The sequence below is a fragment of the Siphateles boraxobius genome, unplaced genomic scaffold, assembly GCF_051911475.1.
Source record: "Siphateles boraxobius isolate OS27281-9 unplaced genomic scaffold, OSU_SipBor_1 76, whole genome shotgun sequence".
Taxonomy (NCBI): Eukaryota; Metazoa; Chordata; class Actinopteri; order Cypriniformes; family Leuciscidae; genus Siphateles; species Siphateles boraxobius.
In genome coordinates this window covers 1,279,670-1,294,533 of record NW_027509204.1, presented here as the reverse complement: position 1 = coordinate 1,294,533, position 14,864 = coordinate 1,279,670, and positions in this window count along the sequence as shown.

Below are 14,864 nucleotides of genomic sequence, written 5' to 3'. Positions count from 1 at the left end.
TTTCATTAATAATAAGGTAAAGGTGTATGTTGTGTACATTTTCTGTTCTTTAAAACTGAGCACTAATCCTTTTCCAATTTAATAAGGTTTCAAATCCCCTGAGGTCAAGCGAATCATGAGGAAAAGGACACAACTGTAGTTAGAAGTGTAGAAGTGTTTTGTAGTTCATGCAGAAAATGTGAACATCATGCTAGTGATTTTGAAGGTTCAATGCCGCTGGCTATTTGCCCAGCGCTCACCGTCTCTCATTGGAATAATGAGGTTTTGTTTCTTTACCTATCAGCCTTTGTAAGTATAAGGTGGACTACATACATAGTATGATGTATGCCGTTTCTAGAAACGGACAATATGGTTTTATGACTGAAATGAATGAAAATTGGTAAATATAAATATAGTCACTAATTTTATCAAATATTATCTTTGTTAATGGAACATGCATGATGGTAATACAGTTCTTTGTATTAATACTTTAAAATTATGGTAATAAATAGTGTGGTATATGAATATATTTAGTGCCATGGTATAATATAGGGCTGTACTGAGCCTTACCTACAAAATGCAGCTTTGCACTGCAGAAGCTGTATCTAAAGTGGGATTTACATTTTTCACAGGTGCCATGAATGCATTTACACTGCAATTATAATTGAATTAATATTATGATATTAATATTTTAAATATAACAATTTTATTATGGAAACGTAGTGGTTGGGGGAAAAAAAGGAATGATGATACTTTTTCGAAGCAAGTGACTCCCTGAGACTCCTGAGTTTAAAATGCATACTCACATGAGTAGGTAGTTATTTTGAAAAAGTACTTACTTTGTAAGCACTAAAAATATGTTCTACAGTCATGTGAAAAAGAAAGTACACCCTCTAAAAATGTTATGATTTTACGGTCTTAAAATTAGGTAAATATAAGATGAACAATAACACATGGAACATTAGACCATGACTATTTAACAAAAATACAGCAAAAATGGAGAAGCCTGGTGTGAAAAAACTAAATACACCCCATGATTCAATTGCTTGTAGTGCCAGCTTTACAAGCAATGTCTTTAAGTAATCGTTTTCTGTATGACTTTATCAGTTTCTGACATCAGTGTGTAGGAATTTTGGCCCGCTCTTCTTTACATCGTTACTTCAGGGGTGTATTCCAGAAAACAGGTTATGTGACACATCCGGGTTCGTTTAAGGGTAAGCAAGCGGATAACCTCAACTTCCGGTCCTCAGCTGTCGGACAGACGGCCTCAAATTTGACTCTAGAATACATTGGTATGCAGAAGAGTTCATGGTCGACTCAATGACTGAAGGTGCCCAGGTCCTGTGGCTGCAAAACAAGCCCACATCATCTCCCCTCCATTAGCGTGATGGACAGTTGGTATGAGGTGTTTGTGCAGATATGCTGTGTTTAGTTTTCGCCTAACATCTCCACTTTGGTCTTGTCTGTCCAAAGGAAATTCATCCAGAAGTATTGTGGTTTGTTCAGATGCAACTTTGCGATTCTAAGCCGTGCTGCCATGTTCTTTTTAGGGAGAAGAGGCTTTCTTCTGGCAACCCTTCCAAACATGCCATACTTGTTCAGTAATTGTACTGTCATAAACTTTAACTTTTAACATGTTAACTGAGGCCTGTAGAGTCTGAGATGTAGCTCTTGACAGTGCACGGTCTGACCTTGGGGGAAATTGCTGGGACGAGATGATTGACAGCTGTCTTTAATTTCTTCCACTTGTGAATAATCTTCCTCACGTTACTGGGATTGCTGATCGATTGCTCCCTGATCGATTGCTCCTGTCTACCTAGCTGCCTGCTGTGTTTTGTTTGCTTCGAGGCTGTAAGCTCTGTCTAAGCCTCGTATTAGCTTTGTATTTCTTTCTGTTTTGAACCATCATTTACGGCCCTTTTTAGTTGTTTATACTACTAAATAAAGCTTAGACAACATCTCAGATTAACCTGACATCGCTAGCTTCCGTTATTGTTAGCACAACACGCTAGTAACTCGCTAGCCTATTAACGCGCCACCCGTGCGCTCAGTTATTTATTTATTTTTCTCTTGCGCGCCCGCGCCTCTGACTTCATTAAAAGCCCAGGTGAGTAAGAATCAGTCAACAAATACGCTGAGTAATGTCTTGTCTTGTTATTGTCACCTGCACTTCATCTTACATGTTTAGCATAACCTTCCCCGTCGGCAATATAGGGTTTATATGTGATAAATGCAAAGAGACAGTCAGGCTGACGGAGAAGACTTCAGAATTAGAAACACGCATCCAAACTTTAATTGAGGATAGTAAGTGTGCTAGAGCTTTAGATACTATTTTGGATGCGCCTAGCATAGTGAACCCTTTACATGATTCGGTTCCGGCTGAATTATTGCCTGTGCAGCCAGGCAGATGGGTGACAGTGAGGGATTGCTCTAGTCGCGGATCAAAAAACCACTCTTCCGTTTCGATTACCACAACAAATCGATTTGCCCCACTCAGTGAAACACCCACTGAGAATTCTGTTGATTGTGCCCTGGTAATTGGTGATTCTATTACACGGAACGTGAATATAGGGACACCAGCCAACATAGTCACATGTTTGCCGGGAGCCAGAGCGCCTGACATCAAAGCAAATTTAAAAGTGCTGGCTAATGCTAATCGTAAATTCTCTAAGATTGTTATTCACGTCGGCACTAATGATGTTCGACTCCGCCAGTCGGAGATCACCAAAATTTATATTAAAGAGGTGTTTGAACTCGCAAGTACGATGTCAGGCACTGTAATTTGCTCTGGCCCCCTTCCTGTTCGAAGGAGTGATGAGATAGTTAGTAGATTGTCATCACTCAATGGCTGGCTGTCTAAGTGGTGTCCGCAAAATAATATAGAATTCATAGACAATTGGAAAAGTTTTTGGGGCAAACCTGGCCTGTTGGAAAGAGATGGTATTCATCCCTCCTGGGATGGTGCTGCTCTTCTCTCTAGTAATTTGGCTCATAGTCTTAGAGACAAAACATGACAATCTGGGGCTCAGGTCAGGAAGCAGCCAAACTGGCTAAACCGACCGTCTGCTAGCGGCCTCGCGTCACCTAGGTCAGATAAATCCCATCACATAGAGCCTCTTTCACCTTGATATCATCATATAGAGACTGTGTCTGTTCCCCGAATTTGGAAATCCAAAAAACGTCCAAACCGATCTAAGGTTAAAAATGTAATTGATATTCAACAAATAAAAAATAGATATAATACAGATGAACAAACGATAAAGCTTGGGTTGCTGAATATCCGATCCCTTACTTCAAAGGCGCTCATAGTTAATGAAATGATTTCAGATTATAACCTAGATGTGCTGTGTATGACAGAAACCTGGCTAAAACCAGATGATTACGTTACTTTAAATGAGTCCAGCCCCCATAATTACTGTTATAAACATGAACCTCGCCTGAAAGGCAAATGGGGAGGTGTTGCTGTAATTTATAGTAATATTTTCAAAACCAGAGCCAGAGCGACGACATCTCAGATCATTATCTAGTCTCGTGTAAACTTCATTTAACCAAGGCTGCAAAGCCAACTCCGTGTTACAAGTATGTTAGACCTATCACTTCTGCCACTAAAGATTGCTTTTTCAATAATCTTCCTAATCAGTTTCATCATCTCAGCATCCCAGATAGCTTAGAAGAACTTGATATTGCAACAGAAACTTTTAACTCTCTCCTTTCCAGCACTTTAGACACAGTTGCTCAGTTGCGCTTAAAGAAGATTAAAGAAAATAGTCCAACGCCGTGGTACAACGAGCACACCCGTTATCCCGCTGCTCTCTTAAGAGAGCAGCCAGAAAAATGGAGCGCAACTGGAAGAAAACAAAACTAGAGGTATTTCGGATTTCATGGAAGGAGAGCTTGATTGCTTACAGAGAGGCTTTAAAAGCTGCTAGATCTGCTTATTTTTCAACCCTATTAGAAGAAAATAAACATAATCCTAGGTATTTATTTGAAAAAGTGGCTACACTAACGAAAAAAAAGCTTCAAGCCCAGAAGTTTCCAAGAAACACAGCAGTTATGACTTTCTGAACTTCTTCACTTATAAGATTGATAATATTAGGGACAAAATTATAACTATGCAACCGTCTACTACAGCATCGCATCAGGGAGTGCATTATAGTCTCCCTGTGGTAAAATTTGATTCATTCATTGCCATAGGAGAGGAAGAATTTTGCAAACTCGTTAATTCATCTAAATCGACAACATGTATGTTAGACCCTATACCGACTAAACTACTGAAAGAGATGCTTCCAGAAGTCATAGATCCTCTTCTTAATATCATTAATTCGTCTTTGTCTCTAGGATACGTACCAAAAACCTTTAAGCTGGCGATGATTAAACCACTTGTTAAAAAAACGCAACTTGATCCTACAGAATTAGTCAATTACAGGCCGATCTCAAATCTACCTTTTCTGTCAAAGATACTAGAAAAAGCAGTATCCTCACAACTGTGTTCCTTTCTTGAAGGAAATGATATCTGCGAGGATTTCCAGTCAGGATTTAGACCGCACCATAGCACTGAGACAGCTCTCATTAGAGTCACAAATTATTTGCTCTTATCATCCGATCTTGGTTGTATCTCTCTATTAGTGTTACTTGATCTTAGTGCTGCATTTGACACCATTGACCACAAAATTCTCTTAAATAGACTAGAAAACTATGTTGGCATTAGTGGAATTGCACTAGCATGGTTTAAATCATATTTAACTGACCGCTATCAGTTTTTAGCAGTAAATGAAGAGATGTCTTATCGATCACAAGTTCAGTATGGCGTACCACAAGGCTCAGTTATCGGACCGCTGCTTTTCACTCTGTACATGCTATCTTTAGGAGGAGATATCATTAGGAAACATGGAATTAGCTTTCACTGTAATGCTGATGATACTCAGCTCTATATTTCTTCCAAACCTAACGAAAGTCACCAATTCACAAAATTATCGGAATGCATAGTTGATATAAAAAATTGGATGACTAGTAATTTCCTACTACTAAATTCTGAAAAAACAGAGATTCTAATTATTGGACAAAAAACTTCCACACGTAATAACCTAGAATACCGTCTAACACTTGATGGCTGCTCTGTTAAGTCTTCGTCGTCAGTTAGGAACCTGTGTCACAGTGTTGGGTTTGTGTTCCCCTGATGTCCACTAGATGTCCTCCTTTTCCCACGGTGTCCTTCACTGATGAGACAAAGGATCGTGGGAAATGTAGTTCATCAGTGAAGGACACCGTGGGAAAAGGAGGACATCTAGTGGACATCAGGGGAACCCAAACCCAACACTGTGACAACCTGGGTGTGCCCTTTGATACCAATCTTTCATTTGAAAGTCACGTGTCTAGTATCTGTAAAACCGCATTTTTCCATCTTAAAAATATATCTAAATTACGTCATATGCTCTCATTGACAAATGCGGAACAACTAGTTCATGCGTTCATGACATCAAGGCTAGATTATTGTAATGCTCTACTGGGTGGTTGCCCTGCACGCTTAATAACAAACTACAGCTAGTTCAAAACGCAGCCGCTAGAGTTCTTACCAGAACCAGGAAGTACGACCATATTAGCCCGGTTCTGTCAACACTGCGTTGGCTCCCTATTAAACATCGTATAAATTTTAAAATATTGCTGATTACTTACAAAGCACTAAATGGTTTAGCTCCCCAGTACTTGAGCGAGCTCTTAACGCATTATAGTCCTTCACGTCTATTGCGATCTCAAAGTTCTGGCCAGTTGATAATACCTAGAATATCTAAATCAACTGCTGGCGGTAGATCCTTTTCCAATTTAGCGCCAAAACAATCTTCCTAACATTGTCCGGGAAGCAGACACAGTCTGTCAGTTCAAAGCTAGAATAAAAACTCATGTCTTTGACCTAGCATTCACATAACACTCTATAGGCTTCTATAATTCAATATTAGGCTGCTTAGATTAGGTCAGCCGGAACTGGGAACACTTCCATTAAATAATGATGTACTCGTTACATCATAAGAAGAATGGCATCTACGCTAATTTTAGTGTCTTTGTTTATCCCGAGGTTTTCCCGCTGCCTGCTGGATCCAGGCCGTTTCCAGATCTAACGAAGGACTTTCGCCTGGACCCGATGACAATGCAGTGCTGAAGTGCCAACTAGCCTCTCCCTATGGAGGATCCCTATACCACTCTACAGATAAAGCGTTGTGGAATTTTTCGGTTCGCGTACCTACCCGAAGTGATAAGATAAAATAAAATTCTGCATCAAAATTTATAGACAAGACAAGTAGTTTGTTTAGGGATGGTTTGTAAGAAAATACAAACCTGCGGACATATATTCAAACGAACATAACTATAGAATCAATTCTTAATGCACATGTGAACGCCATCAGCGTCTATCACAGGTTCACGTTTAAAGTCTGTTTAGAGAGAACGGTGTCGTCTTAGCGGCCCCTAATTTAAAAAGAAATGATCATTTAGATGGTAGTGAATAAATCAAAACTAACTTTAGCTGGAAAAAACATTTTTAAAGAACCACTATAAAACCAAACCAATCTCTGTTACCTTAAATTATATGTTTATCTCTGTAAAGCTGCTTTGAAACAATCTACATTGTTAAAAGCGCTATATAAATGAGGATGACTTGACTTGACTCAGTGTAAAATGATGGACTTCAAATTCACAAGTTCACACTTACAAATAAGTCAGAATAAATGGTATGTGTATTTGTCATGCTGTCTGAGAGGAGGGCTCCGAGCTATTTGAGGTATTTGGCCCGAACCCAGAGTATACTCCCCCGTATTCCTGGCTGTGATAGGAACAAGCCCGAGAGTGAGGAGTCGGGGTGGTGGACGGATGCTGAAAACTGTTGACGAATGTAGGTGAGTAGACTGTGTGTATATATATATATATATATATATATATATATATATATATATATATATATATATATATAAATATATAGGCTTCCTCTCATGCTGATAGGATAGATGTGGTAATTACTGATGATGAGTTGATTGGATAGATCATTTGAACGTAAAACATCATTTCACAAGTTCACACTTACAAATAAATCAGATAGAATAAATGGTATGCGTATCTGGCGTCCTGTCTGAGAGGAGGGCTTCGGCGGTGGAATAAGGTTGGATGGAGCAGTGGCGGCTCGTCAGGGGAGGCATGGGAGGCACAGGCTACTCAAAATTATATGTCTAAGAATGTGTATTTGTTGTTGGTAATTTCACCTCTGTAAATGTAAACACTGTGCGCTTACCAGAATGTGCCGAATCTGCGAAACGCGAATCTGAGGGGATAGAGAAGGGAGAGGGAGACAAATCTATAGCCGGAGACTTGTGCCTCCATTGGAAATATAATTAGTCAATCACCATCAAGTACTTCACTTTCATCTATTAGGAGTGTTGAGAAAAGCAACATGGCAGAGGAGGCTTGCTTCCCTTGGTTTATCAACCAATCATCGACAAGACGTAGATTACGTGATATTAGTTTGAACTGCTACTGCTGATGTAACTTAAGAGAGTTGAGATATTGAATATTTGATCGCAAACGAATTTACTAAACTACCATTTAAAAAGCTACAAATTCAAAATGAAGGAAGACCCCATGCTTAAGTTGGATATAGGCTACAGCAATCAGCTTCACTAAACGTCTGAATGTGCCCTTTTAACACGGACATTTAAAAGGACAGAAGGATGGCACTGCGGGAGCGTGAGAGAACATCACTGCTGCGGGAGCGTGAGAGAACATCACTGCTGCGGGAGCGTGAGAGAACATCACTGCTGCGGGAGCGTGAGAGAACATCACTGCTGCGGGAGCGTGAGAGAACATCACTGCTGCGGGAGCGTGAGAGAACATCACTGCTGCGGGAGCGTGAGAGAACATCAGTCCTGCGGGAGCGTGAGAGAACATCACTGCTGCGGGAGCGTGAGAGAACATCACTGCTGCGGGAGCGTGAGAGAACATCACTCCTGCGGGAGCGTGAGAGAACATCACTGCTGCGGGAGCGTGAGATAACATCACTGCTGCGGGAGCGTGAGAGAACATCACTCCTAAGGGAGCGTGAGAGAACATCACTCCTGCGGGCACGTTAGAGAACATCACTCCTGCGGGAGCGTGAGATAACATCACTCCTGCAGGAGCGTGAGAGAACATCACTGCTGCGGGAGCGTGAGATAACATCACTCCTGCGGGAGCGTTAGAGAACATTACTCCTGCGGGAGCTTGAGAGAACATCACTGCTGCGGGAGCGTGAGATAACATCACTCCTGCGTCAGCGTGAGATAACATCACTCCTGCGTCAGCGTGAGAGAACATCACTCCTGCGGGCACGTTAGAGAACATCACTCCTGCGGGAGCGTGAGATAACATCACTCCTGCGGGAGCGTGAGATAACATCACTCCTGCGGGAGCGTGAGATAACATCACTCCTGCGGGAGCGTGAGAGAACATCACTGCTGCGGGAGCGTGAGAGAACATCACTCCTGCGGGAGCCTGAGAGAACATCACTCCTGCGGGAGCGTGAGAGAACACCACTGCTGCGGGAGCGTGAGATAACATCACTCCTGCGTCAGCGTGAGATAACATCACTCCTGCGTCAGCGTGAGAGAACATCACTCCTGCGGGAGCGTGAGAGAACATCAATCCTGCGGGCACGTTAGAGAACATCACTCCTGCGGGAGCGTGAGAGAACATCACTGCCGCGGGAGCGTGAGAGAACATCACTCCTGCGGGAGCGTGAGAGAACATCACTCCTGCGGGAGCGTGAGAGAACATCACTACTGCGGGAGCGTGAGAGAACATCACTCCTGCGTGAGCGTGAGAGAACATCACTCCTGATGGAGCGTGAGAGAACATCACTCCTGTGGGCATGTTAGAGAACATCACTCCTGCGGGAGCGTGAGATAACATCACTCCTGCGGGAGCGTTAGATAACATCACTCCTGCGGGAGCTTGAGAGAACATCACTGCTGCGGGAGCGTGAGAGAACATCACTGCTGCGGGAGCGTGAGAGAACATCACTGCTGCGGGAGCGTGAGAGAACATCACTCCTGCGGGAACGTGAGAGAACATCACTGCTGCGGGAGTGTGAGAGAAATTCACTGCTGCGGGAGCGTGAGAGAACATCACTGCTGCGGGACCGTGAGATAACATCACTGCTGCGGGAGCGTGAGAGAACATCACTGCTGCGGGGAGCGTGAGAGAACATCACTGCTGCGGGAGCGTGAGAGAACATCACTGCTGCGGGAGCATGAGAGAACATCACTCCTGCGGGAGCGTGAGAGAACATCACTCCTGCGGGAGCGTGAGAGAACATCACTCCTGCGGGAGCGTGAGAGAACATCACTGCTGCGGGAGCGTGAGAGAACATCACTCCTGCGGGAGCGTGAGAGAACATCACTGCTGCGGGAGCGTGAGAGAACATCACTCCTGCGTGAGCGTGAGAGAACATCACTCCTGCGGGCACGTTAGAGAACATCACTCCTGCGTGAGAGAACATCACTGCTGCGGGAGCGTGAGAGAACATCACTCCTGCGTGAGCGTGAGAGAACATCACTCCTGCGTGAGCGTGAGAGAACGTCACTCCTGCGGGAGCGTGAGAGAACATCACTCCTGCGGGAGCGTGAGAGAACATCACTGCTGCGGGAGCGTGAGAGAACATCACTGCTGCGGGAGCGTGAGAGAACATCACTCCTGCGGGAGCGTGAGAGAACATCACTCCTGCGGGAGCGTGAGAGAACATCACTCCTGCGGGAGCGTGAGAGAACATCACTCCTGCGGGAGCGTGAGAGAACATCACTCCTGCGGGAGCGTGAGAGAACATCACTCCTGCGGGAGCGTGAGAGAACATCACTCCTGCGGGCACGTTAGAGAACATCACTCCTGCGGGAGCGTGAGATAACATCACTCCTGCGGGAGCGTGAGATAACATCACTCCTGCGGGAGCGTGAGATAACATCACTCCTGCGGGAGCGTGAGATAACATCACTCCTGCGGGAGCGTGAGAGAACATCACTGCTGCGGGAGCGTGAGAGAACATCACTCCTGCGGGAGCGTGAGAGAACATAACTCCTGCGGGAGCGTGAGAGAACATCACTCCTGCGGGAGCGTGAGAGAACATCACTCCTGCGGGAGCGTGAGGGAACATCACTCCTGCGTGAGCGTGAGAGAACATCACTCCTGCGTGAGCGTGAGAGAACATCACTGCTGCGGGAGCGTGAGAGAACATCACTGCTGCGGGAGCGTGAGAGAACATCACTGCTGCGGGAGCGTGAGAGAACATCACTCCTGCGGGAGCGTGAGAGAACATCACTGCTGCGGGAGCGTGAGAGAACATCACTGCTGCGGGAGCGTGAGAGAACATCACTGCTGCGGGAGCGTGAGAGAACATCACTGCTGCGGGAGCGTGAGAGAACATCACTGCTGCGGGAGCGTGAGAGAACATCACTGCTGCGGGAGCGTGAGAGAACATCACTGCTGCGGGACCGTGAGATAACATCACTGCTGCGGGAGCGTGAGTGAACATCACTGCTGCGGGAGCGTGAGAGAACATCACTGCTGCGGGAGCGTGAGAGAACATCACTGCTACGGGAGCGTGAGAGAACATCACTCCTGCGGGAGCGTGAGAGAACATCACTCCTGCGGGAGCCTGAGAGAACATCACTCCTGCGGGAGCGTGAGAGAACATCACTGCTGCGGGAGCGTGAGAGAACATCACTGCTGCGGGAGCGTGAGAGAACATCACTCCTGAGGGAGCGTGAGAGAACATCACTCCTGCGGGAGCGTGAGAGAACATCACTCCTGCGGGAGCGTGAGAGAACATCACTGCTGCGGGAGCGTGAGAGAACATCACTGCTGCGGGAGCGTGAGAGAACATCATTGCTGCGGGAGCGTGAAAGAACATCACTGCTGAGGGAGCGTGAGAGAACATCACTGCTGCGGGAGCATGAGAGAACATCACTGCTGCGGGAGCGTGAGATAACATCACTGCTGCGGGAGCGTGAGAACATCACTGAGAGAACATCACTCATTTATTTTCTTTGTTGGAAAGACTTTGTCTTTTTGTCTGGATCTGGAGCGTGAGAGAACATCACTGCTGCGGGAGCGTGAGAGAACATCACTGCTGCGGGAGCGTGAGAGAACATCACTGCTGCGGGAGCGTGAGAGAACATCACTGCTGCGGGAGCGTGAGAGAACATCACTCCTGCGGGAGCGTGAGAGAACATCACTCCTGCGGGAGCGTGAGAGAACATCACTGCTGCGGGAGCGTGAGAGAACATCACTCCTGCGGGAGCGTGAGAGAACATCACTGCTGCGGGAGCGTGAGAGAACATCACTCCTGCGGGAGCGTGAGAGAACATCATTGCTGCGGGAGCGTGAGAGAACATTACTGCTGCGGGGAGCGTGAGAGAACATCACTGCTCTGGGAGAGTGAGAGAACATCACTGCTGCGGGAGCGTGAGAGAACATCACTGCTGCGGGAGTGTGAGAGAACATCACTGCTGCGGGAGCGTGAGAGAACATCACTGCTGCGGGAGCGTGAGAGAACATCACTGCTGCGGGAGTGTGAGAACATCACTGAGAGAACATCACTCTCATTTCTTTTCTTTGTTGGAAAGACTTTGTCTTTTTGTCTGGATCTGGAGCGTGAGAGAACATCACTGCTGCGGGAGCGTGAGAGAACATCACTGCTGCGGGAGCGTGAGAGAACATCACTGCTGCGGGAGCGTGAGAGAACATCACTGCTGCGGGAGCGTGAGAGAACATCACTGCTGCGGGAGCGTGAGAGAACATCACTGCTGCGGGAGCGTGAGAGAACATCACTGCTGCGGGCGTAGAAGAGATAATACTGCTGCAGCCGTGCCAGCATTCAGGATGGAGAATCGGCACCTCTGTGGGAGCTGAGGTAGTACTGCTGTTTCGGCAGTCAATAGTGAAGTTGGTTCCTGCATGTGCGAGTGGGTGGATGCTCTGCTGCGGCAGGGGGAATGGAAATATTTCTATTTAATGGATTGAAGGAGTTCATGAGAGAACATGAGAGAGAACATCACTCCTGCGGGAGCGTGAGAGAACATCACTGCTGCGGGAGCGTGAGAGAACATTACTGCTGCGGGGAGCGTGTGAGAACATCACTGCTGCGGGAGCGTGAGAGAACATCACTGCTGCGGGAGAGTGAGAGAACATCACTGCTGCGGGAGCGTGAGAGAACATCACTGCTGCGGGAGCGTGAGAGAACATCACTGCTGCGGGAGCGTGAGAGAACATCACTGCTGCGGGAGCGTGAGAGAACATCACTGCTGCGGGAGCGTGAGAACATCACTGAGAGAACATCACTCTCATTTCTTTTCTTTGTTGGAAAGACTTTGTCTTTTTGTCTGGATCTGGAGCGTGAGAGAACATCACTGCTGCGGGAGCGTGAGAGAACATCACTGCTGCGGGAGCGTGAGAGAACATCACTCCTGCGGGAGCGTGAGAGAACATCACTCCTGCGGGAGCGTGAGAGAACATCACTGCTGCGGGAGCGTGAGAGAACATCACTCCTGCGGGAGCGTGAGAGAACATCACTGCTGCAGGAGCGTGAGAGAACATCACTCCTGCTGGAGCGTGAGAGAACATCACTGCTGCGGGAGCGTGAGAGAACATTACTGCTGCGGGGAGCGTGAGAGAACATCACTGCTGCGGAAGCGTGAGAGAACATCACTGCTGCGGGAAAGTGAGAGAACATCACTGCTGCGGGCAGGGGCGTCATGCAAGCCAAAATTCTGGGGGGGCACAATCTGAGGTAATTGTTTTCTGAAGGTTAGACTAGGCTAGCTATCGATAACGTTACACTAACACAACTGAAGTTAATGCTCTGAATTCGCAGCTAATATCCAATCCATAACTTTTTGATCAAGTTCAAATTTCCAGGTCAACCACAAATAATCCCACTACCTTTTAATATCATCCGATAATTAATTCAATGCCGATTTGTTGCTTTGCCCACTTACCACTTCAAGACCATCTGTAAAACATTGCCAGCTCAACGTGCAAGACGAGTGAGTTGTTTGAACATACACAGCAAAGATTCTAGAGCGCTGATTTGATATACACAGACACCATATTAGGAAAAAGGGGCGGGCTGATGCTGACCGATTTATTACACATCCAGAAGAATCAGGCATGTGATTGGCTAAGGACAAAAAACCAGGAAAATATACCGATTTTGTTGTTTTATTAACATTAAATAGATAGTTCTCCCAAAAACTTTAATTGTCATCATTTACTCTCTCAAGTTGTTTTAAACCTGAATAAGTTTCTTTCTTCTGTTGAAGTTATTTGGAAGAATGTGGGTAACCAAACAGTTGATGTACCCCAGTGATTTCCATAGTATATTTTTCGCTATGGAAGTCAATTGGGACCAGCAACTGTCTGGTTACTCACATTCTTCAAAATATCTTCTTTTGTGTTCAGCACAAGAAATAAATTAATATAGGTTTGGAACAACATTACAGTGAATAAATAATGACAGAATTTTTATTTTTGGAATTTAATTTTTATTACTATCCCTTTAAGGAAAAGCGGCTGCATGTTTATTATTAGGGCTACTGTCTCTTTAAGACCTGTACGCGACGCGTCTAATATACACGCATTTGACAAGCAGATTTCTCTCAATTTTCTCGGTTTGCTTTCAGTTTAGACATAACCAATTCATGTATTTTAATCCAATTAATCCGGAAAAATCACATCCCTGAGAATACATTTGAGTCTTTATAGGCTCTGGTAATTATGGAGCATAATAGGAATAAAGTTGTGACAAAAAAAATTATCAGGGAGGAAAAATCTGAGGGGGCACGTGCCCCCTCACTTTGAATGGGCATGACGCCACTGGCTGCGGGAGCGTGAGAGAACATCACTGCTGCGGGAGCGTGAGAGAACATCACTGCTGCGGGAGCGTGAGAGAACATCACTGCTGCGGGAGCGTGAGAGAACATCACTGCTGCGGGAGCGTGAGAGAACATCACTGCTGCGGGGAGCGTGAGAGAACATCACTGCTGCGGGGAGCGTGAGAGAACATCACTGCTGCGGGAGCGTGAGAGAACATCACTGCTGCGGGAGAGTGAGAGAACATCACTGCTGCGGGAGCGTGAGAGAACATCACTGCTGCGGGAGCGTGAGAGAACATCACTGCTGCGGGAGCGTGAGAGACCATCACTGCTGCGGGAGCGTGAGAGAACATCACTGCTGCGGGAGCGTGAGAGAACATCACTGCTGCGGGAGCGTGAGAGAACATCACTGCTGCGGGAGCTTGAGAGAACACCACTGCTGCGGGAGCGTGAGAGAACATCACTGCTGCGGGCGAAGAAGAGATAATACTGCTGCAGCCGTGCCAGCATTCAGGATGGAGAATCGGCACTTCTGTGGGAGCTGAGGTAGTACTGCTGTTTCGGCAGTCAATAGTGAAGTTGGTTCCTGCATGTGCGAGTGGGTGGATGCTCTGCTGCGGCAGGGGGAATGGAAATATTTCTATTTAATGGATTGAAGGAGTTAAAGTGGATAAGGTCCGCCTGTAGGTTTGGGTGTATGGGAACAAGCTGGTGTTAAAGAATTTAGCTTAGGAGAGTTCGTTGAGCTTCTTTGATGTGTGAGCGATTTGATCGATTCCTGAAAGCCTCCGATGACCAGCGTCCAAATGCTTGGATCTGTTGCTGATTAAGGCCTTTTTGGGCAGCTGGCTCTTTGAGGATTGTTCTCAGCTGAGATCTTTTCAAGCACTTCAAGCAAAAGATAGCAGGCAATCTATCCATGACATTGCAACACGCTACATGTCTGCAAGCCCATCGTGTATTACTAAGTTGCTCAAGCTCCCTTGATACACCATCATACAT